Source organism: Ranitomeya imitator, chromosome 2 (genome assembly GCF_032444005.1).
Source record: "Ranitomeya imitator isolate aRanImi1 chromosome 2, aRanImi1.pri, whole genome shotgun sequence".
Lineage (NCBI taxonomy): Eukaryota > Metazoa > Chordata > Amphibia > Anura > Dendrobatidae > Ranitomeya > Ranitomeya imitator.
Genome location: NC_091283.1, coordinates 79,512,541 through 79,528,846, shown reverse-complemented (window position 1 = coordinate 79,528,846; position 16,306 = coordinate 79,512,541).

Genomic DNA, 16,306 nt, shown 5'->3' with positions numbered 1-16,306 from the left:
AATGACTGACCAAGGACTCACCCTGAGTTAATGCCAGCAGTTGGAGCGCAGTATCATGGGTGACTTGAGGTTCTAAAAAGACCTGTTTCAGAGTGCTCAGAAACAGCGGAGCACTCTGCACCACATGATCGCCACGCTCCCACAGCGGCGTAGCCCATTCCAACGCCCTGTCCGACAAGAGAGACACTATAAATCCCACCTTAGCCCGCTCTGTGGGAAAACGTGCAGCCAGGAGCTCGAGGTGAATAGAGCACTGACTCACAAATCCCCTACAAAATTTGCTATCACCAGAAAATATTTCTGGCAGCGGGAGGCGAGAAAATGTCGGAGCAGAGGTGGCAATGGACAGGGTTGCTGCAGCCACGCTAGCAGCTTGTACAGCAACTGCGGTAACATCCACAGCTGAGGTTGCGCTCTCAAGAGCCGCCAACCTACCCTCCAGCTGCTGGATATACCGCAAGGATTGCTGTTTGTCCATCATTACTAGCCAGACCCTGGCACTAGTGTAATGTTAGGGCTAGCGGAATGCACCAAATAATAAGACAGATAGAGTATGGTGCGTTCGCAGCCCGGGGTCCACCGTGCAGAGATGGAACCTGCTGCCAAGTAATGACGGACTATATGGCGGTACTCATAAGAATACACACGTGGGTTAAACTTCACCCAGCGTGAAGGAAGCGATCCTGTTGCGTCACAGGACCGCGGTACCACACATAGAGCGCGAGCAAGTAGTCAGCGAACTCAACCCCAACTAGGATTGAAGTCCGATTAGACCCTTGCTGGCACAACACCGCAACTGGGTGTGTAAGGAAACCAAATAGCAATATTAAGGCACAAGAGTGCATGCGGTGCCGCACTGACGAACGCCACTAACCACCCAGGCTTGGGTAAGGAAAGCACAGAGGAAGTGCACGGCGCCGTACTGGCGGTCACAGCAACTGGACGCTGTAATGTGTGATTCGTGCTGTAGGATAAGTCGGGCGCTAGATAGCAACCATACACCTTCCGCGAACAGACATTCAATAGGGTAGGGGTATCCAAGGACGACTTGCACTCACAACATACACACATTAACAATTGCACACTAGCGCATGGCCGTGCGGTCATGCGCAGTTTATATAGTTGCAGCACAGGAAGTGGCCACAGAAACTTTGCCCTTCCAAGACCTGCCAAGAGGACCAATGGAATGTGCTGCAGAGCCTGAGCACATGACCGTCGATCTCCAACGGGAGATCTTGCCCTGGGCATGCTCAGTGTGTGCAGACAAGGACTTAGTCCCAGAGAAGTCCGCTCGCTGCTGACCAGCACTGGCTTTAATGGCAGAAGCTGAAGAAGCAGCAGTAACTCTCTGTACAGAGTGAGACTGAGCAAGACGCTGGGACCGACGTCCTTGCTGAGCAGACTCCACTGCGGCTGGATAAGAATGGGAGACCGCAGCGGGGATGGCTCGAGATTCCCCCTGTGCAGAAGCGGGAACTCGAGACCTAACACACGCAGGCAGGAAACAGGATTTAGCAAAAGAGGCCACTTCTAGCTAAATAGGAAAGGATAGGACAGTATACTAAGCGGTCAGTATTAAAATCCTTCCAAAAATATCCACAGCAGAAAATACAAAAACTCCACCATCTAACTAAAGATGTGGATCGTATATCTGCAACTCCAGAGAATCCAACAAGACTGAGAAAACACTGACACAGTCTAAGCTGGACAAGAGAAAGCAAATGAACAGCACAGAATACAAGCACACTGCATGTGTGCCACAGAAAAAGAAACAGACACTTATCTTTGCTGAATTGGCAGCTAAGCAGGAGAAGCCAGACAGAGATCCAACACTTCCCAAGAAACATTGACAACTGGCAAGGACTAATGAATCCTGCACACCTAAATATCCCAGTCAGAACTGCAATCAGCAGATACACCTGGCCAGGACTGCGACTCAGAGACAACTGCATTCTCACCTACAACCACTGGAGGGAACCCAAAAGCAGAATTCACAACAGAGACCCCCGGAGCAATGCGATGTGATTGCTTTGCTCCGAGGGTCTCCTACCTCCTCTTTCCTGCAGGCCTCCAAAATGGCCACGGGGCTGCATCCGGGTCCTGCAAGCGCTGGAAAGCCTGCAGGAGTGCACGTCAGATCGCTGATCTGACACAGTGCACAGCAAAGTGTCAGATCAGCGAACTTACACTATAGCATGATGCCCCCTGGGGCAATGTTATAGTGTTAAAAAAAATATTCACATGTGTAAAAAATTTTTTAAAAAAGTCCTAAAATATATATATATATTGTTCCCATAAAAACATTTCTTTATATAAATAAAAAAACAATAAAAGTACACATATTTAGCATCGCTGCATCCGTAACGACTAGTGTTGAGCATTCCGATACCGCAAGTATCGGGTATCGGCCGATACTTGCGGTATCGGAATTCCGATACCGAGATCCGATACTTTTGTGGTATCGGGTATCGGTATCGGATACATAGAGATGTGTAAAATAAAGAATTAAAATAAAAAATATTGATATATTTACCTCTCCGGCGGCCCCTGGACTCAGCGCGGGTAACCGGCAGGCTTCGTTGTTCAAAATCAGCGCTTTTAGGACCTGAGAATCACGTCCCGGCTTCTGATTGGTCGCGGGCCGCCCATGTGACCGCCACGCGACCAATCACAAGCCGCGACGTCACCGCAAGCTATTAGCGCGCTCATTTTTGAAAAATGAGCGCGTTAATGACTTTCAAAGACGTAGCGGCTTGTGATTGGTCGCGGCCACGCGACCAATCACAAGCCGCGACGTCACCGCAAGCTATTAACGCGCTCATTTTTAAAAATGAGCGCGTTAATGGCTTTCAAAGACGTAGCGGCTTGTGATTGGTCGCGTGGCCGCGACCAATCACAAGCCGCGAAGTCACCGCAAGCTATTAACGCGCTCATTTTTAAAAATGAGCGCGTTAATGACTTTCAAAGACGTAGCGGCTTGTGATTGGTCGCGGCCACGCGACCAATCACAAGCCGCAACGTCACCGCAAGCTATTAACGCGCTCATTTTTAAAAATGAGCGCGTTAATGGCTTTCAAAGACGTAGCGGCTTGTGATTGGTCGCGTGGCCGCGACCAATCACAAGCCGCGACGTCACCGCAAGCTATTAACGCGCTCATTTTTAAAAATGAGCGTGTTAATGACTTTCAAAGACGTAGCGGCTTGTGATTGGTCGCATGGCCGCGACCAATCACAAGCCGCTACGTCTTTGAAAGCCATTAACGCGCTCATTTTTAAAAATGAGAGCGTTAATAGCTTGTGGTGATGTCGCGGCTTGTGATTGGTCGCGTGGCCGCGACCAATCACAAGCCGCTACGTCTTTGAAAGTCATTAACGCGCTCATTTTTAAAAATGAGCGCGTTAATAGCTTGCGGTGACGTCGCGGCTTGTGATTGGTCGCGGCCACGCGACCAATCACAAGCCGCTACGTCTTTGAAAGTCATTAACGCGCTCATTTTTCAAAAATGAGCGCGCTAATAGCTTGCGGTGACATCGCGGCTTGTGATTGGTCGCGTGGCGGTCACATGGGCGGCCCGCGACCAATCAGAAGCCGGGACGTGATTCTCAGGTCCTAAAAGCGCTGATTTTGAACAAAGAAGCCTGCCGGTTACCCGCGCTGAGTTCAGGGGCCGCCGGAGAGGTAAATATATCAATATTTTTTATTTTAATTCTTTATTTTACACATCCCTATGGATCCCAGGGCCTGAAGGAGAGTTTCCTCTCCTTCAGACCCTGGGAACCATGAGAATACCTTCCGATACTTGATGTCCCATTGACTTGTATTGGTATCGGATATCGGTATCGGCGATATCCAATATTTTTCGGGTATCGGCCGATACTATCCGATACCGATACTTTCAAGTATCGGACTGTATCGCTCAACACTAGTAACGACCCAACATATTAAACTGTCCCACTAGTTAACCTCTTCAGTGAACACCGTAAAAAAAAGAGGCAAAAAACAATGCTTTATTATCATACAGCCAAACAAAAAGCGGAATAACACGCAATCAAAAAGACGGATATAAATAACCATGGTACCACAGAAAATGTCATCTTGTCCTGCAAAACACGAGCCACAATACAGCATCATCAGTAAAAAAATAAAAAAGTTATAGTCCTCAGAATAAAGAGATGCAAAAATAATTATTTTTTCTATAAAATATTTTTTATCGTATAAAAGCGCCAAAACATAAAAAAAAATATAAATGGGGTATCGCTGAAATCGTACTGACCCGAAGAAAAAAACTGCTTTATCCATTTTACCAAACGTGGAATGGTATAAGCACCCCACAAAAGAAATTCATGAATAGCTGTTTTTTTGTCATTCTGCCTCACAAAAATCGGAATTAAAAGCGATCAAAAAATGACACGTGCCCGAAAATGGTACCAATAAAAACGTCAACTCGTCCTACAAAAAACAAGACCTCAGATGAGTCTGTGGACCAAAATATGAAAAAATTATAGCTCTCAAAATGTGGTAACGCAAAAAATATTTTTCGCAATAAAAAGCTTCTTTTAGTGTGTGACGGCTGCCAATCATAAAAATCCGCTAAAAACATGCTATAAAAGTAAATCAAACCCCTGTTCATTACCCCCTTAGTTAGGGAAAAATAAACAAATGTCAAAAATGTATTTATTTCCATTTTCCCATTAGGGGTAGGGCTAGGGTTAGGGTTAGGGCTAGGGTAAGGGTTACGGTTAGGGATAGGGTTGGGGCAAGGGTTAAGGCTACAGTTATTGTTGGGGCTAAAGTTAGGGTTAGGGTTAGGGCTAAAGTTAGGATTAGGGTTTGGATTACATTTACGGTTGGGAATAGGGTTGGGATTAGGGTTAGGGGTGTGTCAGGTTTAGGGGTGTGGTTAGGGTTACCATTGGAATTAGGGTTAGGGGTGTGTTTGGATTAGGGTTTCAGTTATAATTGGGGGGTTTCCACTGTTTAGGCACATCAGGGGCTCTCCAAACGTGACATGGCGTCCGATCTCAATTCCAGCCAATTCTGCGTTGAAAAAGTAAAACAGTGCTCCTTCTCTTCTGAGCTCTGCCGAGCGCCCAAACAGGGGTTTATCCCAACATATGGGGTATCAGCGTACTCACGACACATTGGACAACAACTTTTGGGCTCCATTTTCACTGTTACCCTTGGGAAAATACAAAACTGGGGGCTAAAAATAATATTTGTGGAAAACAAAGATTTTTTATTTTTACGACTCTGCGTTATAAACTGTAGTGAAACACTTGGGAGTTCAAAGTTCTCACAGCACATCTAGATAAGTTCCTTGGGGGGTCTAGTTTCCAATATGGGGTCACTTGTGGGGGGTTTTAACTGTTTAGTTGCATCAGGGGCTCTGCAAATGCAACGTGACGCCTGCTGACCAGTCCATCTAAGTCTGCATTCCAAATGGCGCTCTTTCCCTTCCGAGCTCTGCCATGCACTCAAACGGTGGTTCCCCCCACATGTAGGGTATCAGCGTAGTCAGGACAAATTGGACAACAACTTTTGGGGTCCAATTTCAACTGTTACCCAAGGGAAAATACAAAACTTGGGTCTAAAAAATAATTTTTGTGGGAAAAAATAATAATTTTTATTTTCACGGCTCTGCGTTATAAACTGTAGTGAAACACTTGGGGGTTCAAAGCTCTCACAACAATCTTGCCTTGCGTAGGCGTGTACTAAGGAGGACAGAGAATGAACTTCAATCCAATATTGCAGCCAACATGCAGCCAGCAGGTAAGGAAAGGGTGAATCAAACGCCCAAAAACCCCGCCACTATGGCTGAAGATTGTTCCCTCCAAATTCAGGTGACAGAGTCCCTTTAAAATCAGTTTATATGCTGATGATATTATCCTGTCCCTTACCAATCCTTGTCGTTCTATTCCACATTTTCAAACCCTTCTTAAAACATTTTATTTTTTTTCGTATTTTACAATAAACGAGTCCAAGTCGAAAATTTTTAAATTTAATCTCACTGACTCTCAAATCCGGAGTATAAAGGATATTTCGCCCTGGGGTTGGGTGGAGATGGATATTGTTTATTTGGGTCTGAGATTTTCTAGAAACCTTAACTCCTTGATTCCCAGCAATTTGGATTCTTGTATTGCTTACGTTTCTAAAGAGCTTAGATTTTATGATGATAAAGTATTATCGTGGTGGGGAAGGTGCCTTATTGTAAAATCAATAATTCTTCCCAAGATCCTCTATATCTTCAGGTCCCTTCCTTTACTTGTTTCTACTTCCTATTTGACCAGTTTGCAGGCACACCTCAATCTGTTTGCTTGGGGCAACAAGAGAGCTCGTATAGCCTCTAGTCAACTGTATAAACATAAATTGCGTGGGGGTATGGTTCTACCTAATGTTTCGGCCTATTATTTCTCTAATTTAATTAAACAGAGTCTATATTGGTGATCTGCAGATCATACACCTTCATGGGTGGAATTAGAATTATATTTTAATAGAAATTCTCCACCTTGATAATATTATTATCAATTTATTCACCTCTAAGTCTTTGTTTCAGTCTGATCATCCGATATTTGTACTGTAGCTGTTCTTGTGGCATAGTGGTAATTTCTCAAAATTACAAGTGTTTTCACTAGGATGGAATTTATGCTGAGACTTCCCCTCTCTTTTTTGGCTACTGTTTTCTCGTTTGATCTGCATTCAAGTTGGGCTGACTGGGGAATCTCTAAACTACATGACATCTTTGATGGTAACAAGTTTGTTTCATTTACCCAGCTTAAAGATAGGTTTGGTGTTCCCTCATCGGCTTTTATGCAGTTTACTATTTTAAAGGATTTTTTGAGGCCTCTGGTGACTGGTCACCCTCCTTTATCGGAGCCGGCGTTTAATATTTTATGCAACTCCGGTCATAGCATATTTTGGTCTACTCAATATATCTACCAGTGGTTTAATAATGATTTTAAAATTATGAAGTCCCCATACATGAGCAAATGGGAATCTACTTTGAATCTTTCTGTAGCTCAAGATGATTGGGAACTGGCCATGTCCTTGACTTATTCTGCCACCATGTCCATGGCTCTTCATGAGTCTTATTTTAAACTTATCTCTAGGTGGAATTATTCACCGTCTCACTTAGCATTTATTAATCCTTCCAATTCCCCTCTCTGCTGGAGGGATTGTGGACATTATGTTAGCCTTTCCCATTTATTTTGGTTTTCTCCACGTATTAGACCTTTTTGGGATGAAATCTCTTCTCTTATTTCTATTATATTAAAATGCTCAGATTTTTCTCTGTCTCCTCTCAGTTGTTCCTGCTTTCGTTGAATGCAGATCAATTGACTCTACCTTTTAGGAAACTTGTTAGGCTGCCGTCACACTAGCAGTATTTGGTCAGTATTTTACATCAGTATTTGTAAGCCAAAACCAGGAGTGGAACAATTAGAGGAAAAGTATAATAGAAACATATGCACCACTTCTGCATTTATCACCCACTCCTGGTTTTGGCTTACAAATACTGATGTAAAATACTGACCAAGTACTGATAGTGTGACGGCAGCCTTATACATCTGCTTTTAGTGTCTAAGAATGCTATTGCTTTTTTTGGGAAATCTTCTAAAATACCCTGTTTACAAGAAATTATTGACAAACTGGCTTTGCATAAATCCTATGAACAAAAATTGGCGTTACTGAAAGGCTGTTTTCCTTCCTTTTTGAAAAAATGGTCTCGCTGGCTGGAAATATTTCCATGAGAATTTACTGTATTTATTGTTTTGTTATTTTATTCTATTTTTACTTTTATTCTTCATGAATGTTTCTTGCCATTGCATTTATGTTAACCTTGCTCTCTCTATGTCTTTTTTTGGTTGAAAATGTTAATAAAATTGTTTGGAAAAGCAAAGTTTAGACTTCAACTTTTATTTCAAGTTCTAGAATTGTAGCATGCTTAAACCATTTCTCAGCGATTTTATTTTAAAAATTCTCAATAACACCACTATCTAAACAAAGGTTCACTCGCATCAGTGGGGTTTTGTTTAGAATGTTGTGTAAGAGAATTCCAGCCGTTTCAATCTGAGTGATGCCAAAAGATTTTAAACTCTGTATAAACCTCTACAGACTCTTTGTTTGGGAAACCAGTGGAGTCCATGTCTGTCCAAGATGTATGACATGTCAAAAGGTCACACTGAGTCGGAAGAGAAGGTAATATTTGGATAAATTTCCTTTTTAAAAACAGGCATTAATAATCACATGGCTCATGAACCAATTATTCATGTTATCAGTTATATATGCAATTTATGTATTGTTCTAATGTAACAATAAATTTTATGAATGTTCTAATCAACACAACAGTCATACTTTAATCTTGATTTTTGTCAAATTCTTACATTTTTCTGTAACCACCCCCCACTGTACTTTGTTCACAGTACAAATATAAATGTATTGCACCATTCCTTTTTTAATGCACCACATGCAGCGTAAACTTGATGGTAATACTTGGAGGAATCTGGAATGCTTCTGTTATGTTTTCTTTTGATCTTCTCTGCTGGATTCAAATCCTTATATCCCAAAGGGTCAATATTTCAATTATTTAAGTTATTCTGACCACTAAAATATACACCTGAATCCACACAAATCCTGCTGTCCAATGTTACATTTATATATACACTAATATATATATAAATAATTAATTAATACTTTAATAAATTCATTTCTTACTTATTTTAATTATTAAAATAAACTTTTTTAAGATTGAACCGGATTAATATTATTGAAAGCATACAAGTCTAAAAATAATATAATATAATGAACATATCGAGGATACAAAATTCAAAAAGAATATATTTTGCAAATTCCTTTTTTAATTTAGCTGATCACAAGGCCTAACTGCATAGCAATTTGGTCAAATGTCCAAAGGAAACCCATTGAAATATGGATTACATGCACATAGCTTCATTGTATGGACACTTACTCTGTGTGCACACGTTGCTAATTTTTTGCGTTTTTTTCACGTTTTTTCACGATAAAAACGCTATAAGGCTGTGTGCACACGTTGCTAATTTTTTGCGTTTTTTTCACGTTTTTTCACGATAAAAACGCTATAAGGCTGTGTGCACAAGTTGCTGATTTTTCGTGAATTTTTAGCGTTTTTTCCCGATAAAAACATTATAAAACCGCAAAAAAACAGCATACATTATGCATCCCATCATTTTTTATGAATTCCGCAATTTTTGTCCACATGATGCGTTTTTTTCCGCAAAAAAAACGCATTGCGGTAAAAAAACGCAGCATGTTCATTAATTTTGCAGATTTTTCATGGATTTCCCACTATATAATGCATTGGGAAATGTCCGGAAAAATCCACAAAAAACACACCAAAAATGCACCAAAAACGCGATAAAAACGCACAAAAAACGCGCAAAAAATGCATGCAGATTTCTTGCAGAAAATCAATTTTCCCAGGAAATTTCTGCAATAAATCCTGAACGTGTGCACATAGCCTAAAACCGCAAAAAAAACAGCATACAATATGCATCCCATCATTTAGAATGAATTCCGCATGTTTTGTGCACATGATGCGTTTTTTTCCGCAAAAAAAAATGCATTGCAGTAAAAAACGCAGCATGTTCATTAATTTTGCAGGTTTTTTTGTGGATTTCCCACTTAAAATGCATTGGGAAATGTATGGAAAAAAACACATCAAAAACGCACAAAAAACACATGCAGATTTCTTGCAGATTTCTTGCAGAAAATTTCAGGTTTTTCTTAGGAATTTTCTGGAAGAAATCCTGAACGTGTGCACATAGCAGAGATTATCTGGGACTATCTTAATTTTTTTCTCATGGGCTTAAAAAATAAACAGGCAGGTAACTACTAACTACCTGAGTGTTGTGACCAGCACCAACCTCTGCCGGCTAAAAGTGACCTGTAACTGCTGCTGCTGGTGGTTCTGCAGCTTTCGATGAAGTCACTTAAAAAGATCAGCAGCTTCTCTTCTGCTCTGTTTGACAGGGTGTGGCTGCTGATGTCATGCTAATTGACAGCCAGCTCCCTGCTGCATGACTATTGAGAGCCAGCTGTCAATTAGCATGACGTTGGCAGTCATGCCTCACAGGCAGAGAACTCCTGGAAGAGGAAGTCCTGCTCTGTTGGTGTGAAGAAGCAGAATCGCCTGCAGGAGCAGTCCATTACTGCTCTGAGCTGGCACCTGGCAGAAAACACAGGTTAGTTAGCAACTACCAACATGTCAGTTCTTTACACCATGATTAAAAAGATAAACAGACTGGCATAATCCCTATACCTTTGACAGTGCAATTTCAATTGGGGGGTACTCTCTTTTACCTAGATATGTCTATGTAGGGCGTATGGAAGTTAGCTGTTTAACCCCTTTCTGACATCGAACGTAATATTCCGTCCATATGACCTGGGCCTATTTGACCATGGATGGAATATTACATCATCGCGATTGCCCGCGCTGACAGGGGTTGTGTGGGCAATCACTGCTGGGTGTCAGCCGATTCTGACAGCTGACACCTTGGACTAGGTGACAGGAGGGGTCACAAACCGCTCCCGGCACTTTAACCTCCAAAATACTGTGATTGAACACAATCACAGTATTCCTGGAAGCTGACAGAGGGCTGACAGCCCCTCTGTCTTTGGATCGGAGACCACAATCCAATGGCCAGATTGAAAGAACTAACCAAACTTTCTAACATTACCTACACTGTTTTATTTCTTACCTTCAGGATGATTGGGTGGACTATTTACCAACATCATAATTTGGCATAGTAACTCCAAAAACAGTTCTACATTGCAAAGTCCATTTTTGCTAACTATGGCTTGCATACAGTAGTTTTTCCTAATCTTCCATTTAACCCTCCGTCACATACAATATTCGGACTAACGAGTTCACATACAATGTGCCTGTCAGGCGCCTGCTGGAAAAATACCTATAATATCTAATGTTTGCAATTTCAGTGCTCTAAAAGTGATCAGTGACCTTCATAGGGATGTAATAAAAGAGACTACACATAATCAGTTGCAAAAAAAAACATTTACTTAACATAAAACTAATAACTATGAAATACAAACTTTTCAAAACTCCCGCCAAATAGTCCCCAGTTCGACTCTCTCAAAAAAATGTACAAAGAAAATTTTTGAACACAAACTTAATTTTAGGGTACCTTAAGTACTATTAAAAACATATTCAATCAGAAGTAGATGCTGAGGTTTCCCCAGAAAAGTCACACTTGCAGAGCAAATAGCAAGAATTACACACCATTTTTGCATGTGTCAGGCAAATTGCTTTATGACATTTGAGACATTCATAATTTGAAAGCCTTCTGGTTCCGCTTTCCGTTTGGCAGGTGGTGCATCTCCTTCTTTTGTGAGGTGGTGCAGATGGTGACTTTTCACCATCATCTTCTGGGCGGAACCTTTTGAGCTGAACTTGAAGGCGAGAGGGGATACCGATTGTTTTCACGCTTCTCCTGCGTAGCTCTCCAAGTACTAGTTCATGGGCCAATTTTTTCAGATACAATCGTCTACGGAGTGGTTCAAGCTTGTTTTCAAGATAAATTACTTGTGAATTTATACCACCCAAATTCAACATAGCAAAAAATATGACCATTGGCCAGCGTTTGATGTTTCTGCTGACGTTGAAAGTGGAGCACATCTGATCTGCTGTATCCACACCCCCTTTGGTGGCATTGTAAAATGTAATTATCTCCGTTTTTTTTCTGCCCCAGTCCCAGGATCGATGGCAGCATCATCATGAAGTGTTGATAGAAGAAGTACGATTTTTTTGGCATGTGGTACATAGGAAACTAAAGCCTTTCCATTATGGAATGCAAACATACTGCAGTACTGTTATCTCTCTTTCACACTTACAAACTGTGGCGGCAATTCCCTTTTGTTTTTTCTTACAGTTCCCACATATGACAGCTTCTGAATTTTCAGATAATCAATCAGATCACAACTTGTAAACCAATTGTCAGCTGTAATATTGCGACCCGATCCAAATAAGGGTTCAGCCAGTCTTTTTACAACATCAATGGGTTTGTTGCTCACACAGTAAGGACCTTCTGGTTTTCCTGCATAAACTTCCAGGTTGTAAGTGTAGGTCTTACTGGCATCAACAAGGGCATACATTTTTATTCCATATTTGTTTGGCTTTGATGGAATATATTGACGAAAGGCACATCTACCACGAAAACCAGGGAGCATTTCGTCAATAGTGAGATTCTCTCCAGGGTAATAACTTTGTTTACAGTTTACAACAAATCTTTGAAATATATCACGAATTGGAGCAAGTCGGTCATGTGTTTTGCGTTCGGTTCGGGTAGTTCTGTCGTCAAACCGAAGGCAACGAATTAGAATCTTGAATCTGTTTATGGACATAACAAGGCTAAATTTTTCAACTCCATCCCCATCTTTACCCCAAAGTTCCTCCAAACTTTGTCTATTTGCCCTATAAGCTCCTGCAAGGTACAGTAATCCAAAAAAAGCACGCAGTTCTATTTCATCTGTGGGCTTGATGGTTCTGTTGCAGATGTACTTGTCCTTTATAATGTCTATATATTGGTTGGTATATGTGACAATAGAGTCCAGAATGTCATCTGTAAATATACTGTTCCAGCATTCAACTGCAGTTTTTGCATTACGTGCAGTTCCTATTACTGCAGGAAGGTGAGTAATAATGTTTAAAGGTTCCCTACGTTTTTTCTGGAATGGCTTCTTGTTCCATTTAGTATTTTTATCTTTTCCAATATAATATGATCCAACTTCTTCATCCTCACCACTGTCACCATCTTGCTCTGTTTCAGAATCCAGGACACATTCTTCCACCTCATCATGAGAATCAATCTCACTTTCCTCTCCTAAATCCTCATTCAGTGTGAGGTCTCTATCATCTAACAGCATGTTTGTTACTTCCTCAACATCAAGTTGTTTGGATAAATTGTACATTTTCCTCTCCATTTCAGCAGATAATCTGAAGCAAGAGAAGGAATATGTTAGGGAACTACTGTATGTGCCTGAGCAGCACACTTTCTTTTATAAAATCTCCCTTATTTCTATGAAAATATCCTCACATTTTGTGCTATACATTCATAAAACAAGCTAAATAAACTATTGTGATGAATAAAAACATAAAATACCAACCTTACTGAATGTGACGTATTCACATACAATGAGCCTGAGAGATCTGTGCAGCTATATCCTCTCCCCTGAAGCTCTGAAATCCAACTGTGATATCAGGTTTCACAGACCTTCAAGAGACAGGAGACTACCCGGAGGGAGGGGGTTTCCTCACAATCTGGTGAGGAAGGAGAAATGAAAGTAAAAGAGAAGCACCTGTCAGATCAGTTGTATGGGACGGAGGGTTAATACTTCGGTACCTGCTGTTACTCATAGACTTTTTTTGCAGGTAGCTCAGAAAGCACTTTTTGAGATGTTACAAAAGGCCCAAGATAATTACAAAGAAACAGCAGGTAAACATCACAAAACCCCTCCTAGCATTCAGGTGGGTAACAAGGATTGGCTTTTTACAAAAAATCTGAAAGATGGTATGTCTTCTAAATTGGGTAAAAAATGTACAGGACCTTTTCAAATTTCTGCACAAATTAACCCAGTTGTTTTCCATTTAAAACTTCCTAACAGCCTGAAAATTCACCTTGGTGTTCTATGTATCCATGCTTAAACCACTCAGTGAGAACCCATTTCCAGGAAAAACTCAGCCATCTCCTCCACCAGAAAAGGTCCATGGTGAAGAAGAGTACATTGTGGATGAAATTCTGGACTCTTGAAGACTTAAAGGGAGATTACAGTATTTGGTGTAATGGAGAGGTTACGGACTAGAAGATAATTCATAGGAGCTGGAGGGCAATGTCCATGCACCCAGGCTTACAAGAGCCTTTCACCAGAGACATCCAGAGGCAATCCTGGAAGGAGGGGAGTACTCTCAGGATTCAAACCCAGCAGCTCTTAAGCACCAGGTGGCAGCTCTTCCATCGGAGCTATTCAGCTTGCTGGAAATTTCATTTCAACAAAGATACTAGTACCTGTATTGTTTCTGATTGTCTCCACCCTGAGTTACTGATTAGCTTCACCCTGTAATCTTCTGATTGAACACTCTACTTAAATTTGGGATTACACTTCCTTACTTGTGGGATTATTGCACTCCCAGCCTTTAATCAAGCTCTCCTTTTACTTGCTGCTTCATCCAAGATTATACTACTGCTACCGTGTACCGACCCCAGGCTATTACTGACTATTCAAACTGCTAATACTTTAACTTTACTGCTGCTCCTATGTACCGACCCTTGGCTATTCCGGACTACTCAACCTGCTGATCCTTTAGCTATACTGCTGCTACCATGTACTGACCCCTGGATATTCCTGACTACGCAACCTGTCGGTGCTGCCCTTAGTGGTTGCAATACCGCTACTCCAAACCAGGTTAGTCCATAGCATTGACATAGATTACCAATTAGCAAATTAGCTTATTTTGCTGATTTTATTGGTAGTCTTCAGCAAATTTATGTTGCCTTAACCACTTGTGGCATGAAATAGAGATAGGCATACCATGAATAATGTTTAACTTTGAAGGACAACAAATTTCCACACAAAACATTCAGGGACATGTGTCCACTCTTCAGGGAGAGATGTCCACTGAAGAGCTCCCCTACAGTATCTATTTTCCACATCTGTGCTTTGGACACTTCTCAACAAAGTTTGCTCTTATTAAAATATTTTCTATGAATTATTGGTGTTTTGGGACATAATATATCTAATTGTAAACAAGTTGTTTCTTGCTATTTCATGCTATATTTAGATAGGACAGCTGATAGGGTTCCTTTTAAGCATGGTTTGTAAATGTTCTTACATTTTTTCTTCCACGATATTGACCAGAGTTCATTACACAGAGTGAAATAATAGCATATGCCTGAGTTGTTTGTATAGGAGCATAAGAGCTAAGTACTGGTTTATTTCCTGATTAGTCTTGTGGAAATGCTAAAATGTTCACTGCTAGGACTAATCAGCAGTTACACAAAATGAAGGAAACTGTCTTGCTCCTTATGGGTTTGTGTGTAAACATGAACAGAGTCCTTACTTTGATAATTAGTAACACTAATTAAGCAGCATTTGCAATTATCTAAAAAAAGTGTGAAGAACAAGCAAACTCTGTCTAGCAGAACATTACACTTGTCTCTAAATACAAGGAAATGGAAGATCCTTGGTTTTTAGTGAGCAGCAGAAATAAAATATTGATCATTTTAACATAGACAGGTTATTTCTAGAAACCCTGGCAAAAATTATGTAATCACCTTGGAGCGTGTTCATTCAGATGTTTAATTTTGTAGAAAAAAAGCAGATCACAGACATGGTAAAAAAAAAAGTAACCATTACTGACTACCACATTTTTTGTTCTTGATGTTTTTAGTGTTTCTTAAAGCCAGAAAGTTGCCATTTGAAATGACTTTAGTTTTGTGCCATGTCTGTGATCTGCTTTTTTTCTTCAAAATTAAACAACTGAATGAACATCCTCCAAGGCCGGTGATTACATAATTTTTGCCAGGGGTTGTAGTAATCTGTTCTTCACTCTCAGGTGCAAATTGTCTCTTCAGAGAAGAAGAAAGCTTGAACTCTATTGCCTCCTACTGGAAGTAACAATCTTAAAAGTCAATATCAACCCTTTAATGAGCCTTGTCACATGACTTAGGATAAAAACCAAATCAGATCTCAGTTTGCAGTCTCGTGTTTCAAGGTGTTTACTTTCCTCATAGCAAAACATAACATCTGATTTGACTGGATGAGAGACCTCATTGGATTCTCAGGGGTAAGCATTCTCTCCTTCAGATAGGAAGAGGACTTGGACTATAGTGCCACCTAGAGTTGAGCGACCTTGACCTTTTTAGAGTCGAGCCGGGTTTCGCGAAACCCGACTATCTCAAAAGTTGGGTCGAGTGAAATCGGCCGATTTTGACGTAAAGTCGGGATCGACCGAAACACGAAACCCAATGCAAGTCAATGGGGCAGCATAGTCGGCAGTGAGTGGGGGCCAGGAAAACACCTAGAGTGCCCATTTTAATGTCAAAACCATCCATTCTTCTTAATGAAGCTTGTCAAGCGTAATTTACCTTATAATAATTGGAAGGCATTTGAAATTGGGGGTCATTTGGTTAAAGTTGTGGTGGGTAGGGCTGGTTCAAGTAATTAGTGGGCCCAGGAAATCTGGACCACGTCACGGCAGTGGAGCAGGGAGAGGTAAGTATTTCAACTTTGCAAGTGCTGTGAACCTGAGCAAGCAGGGGG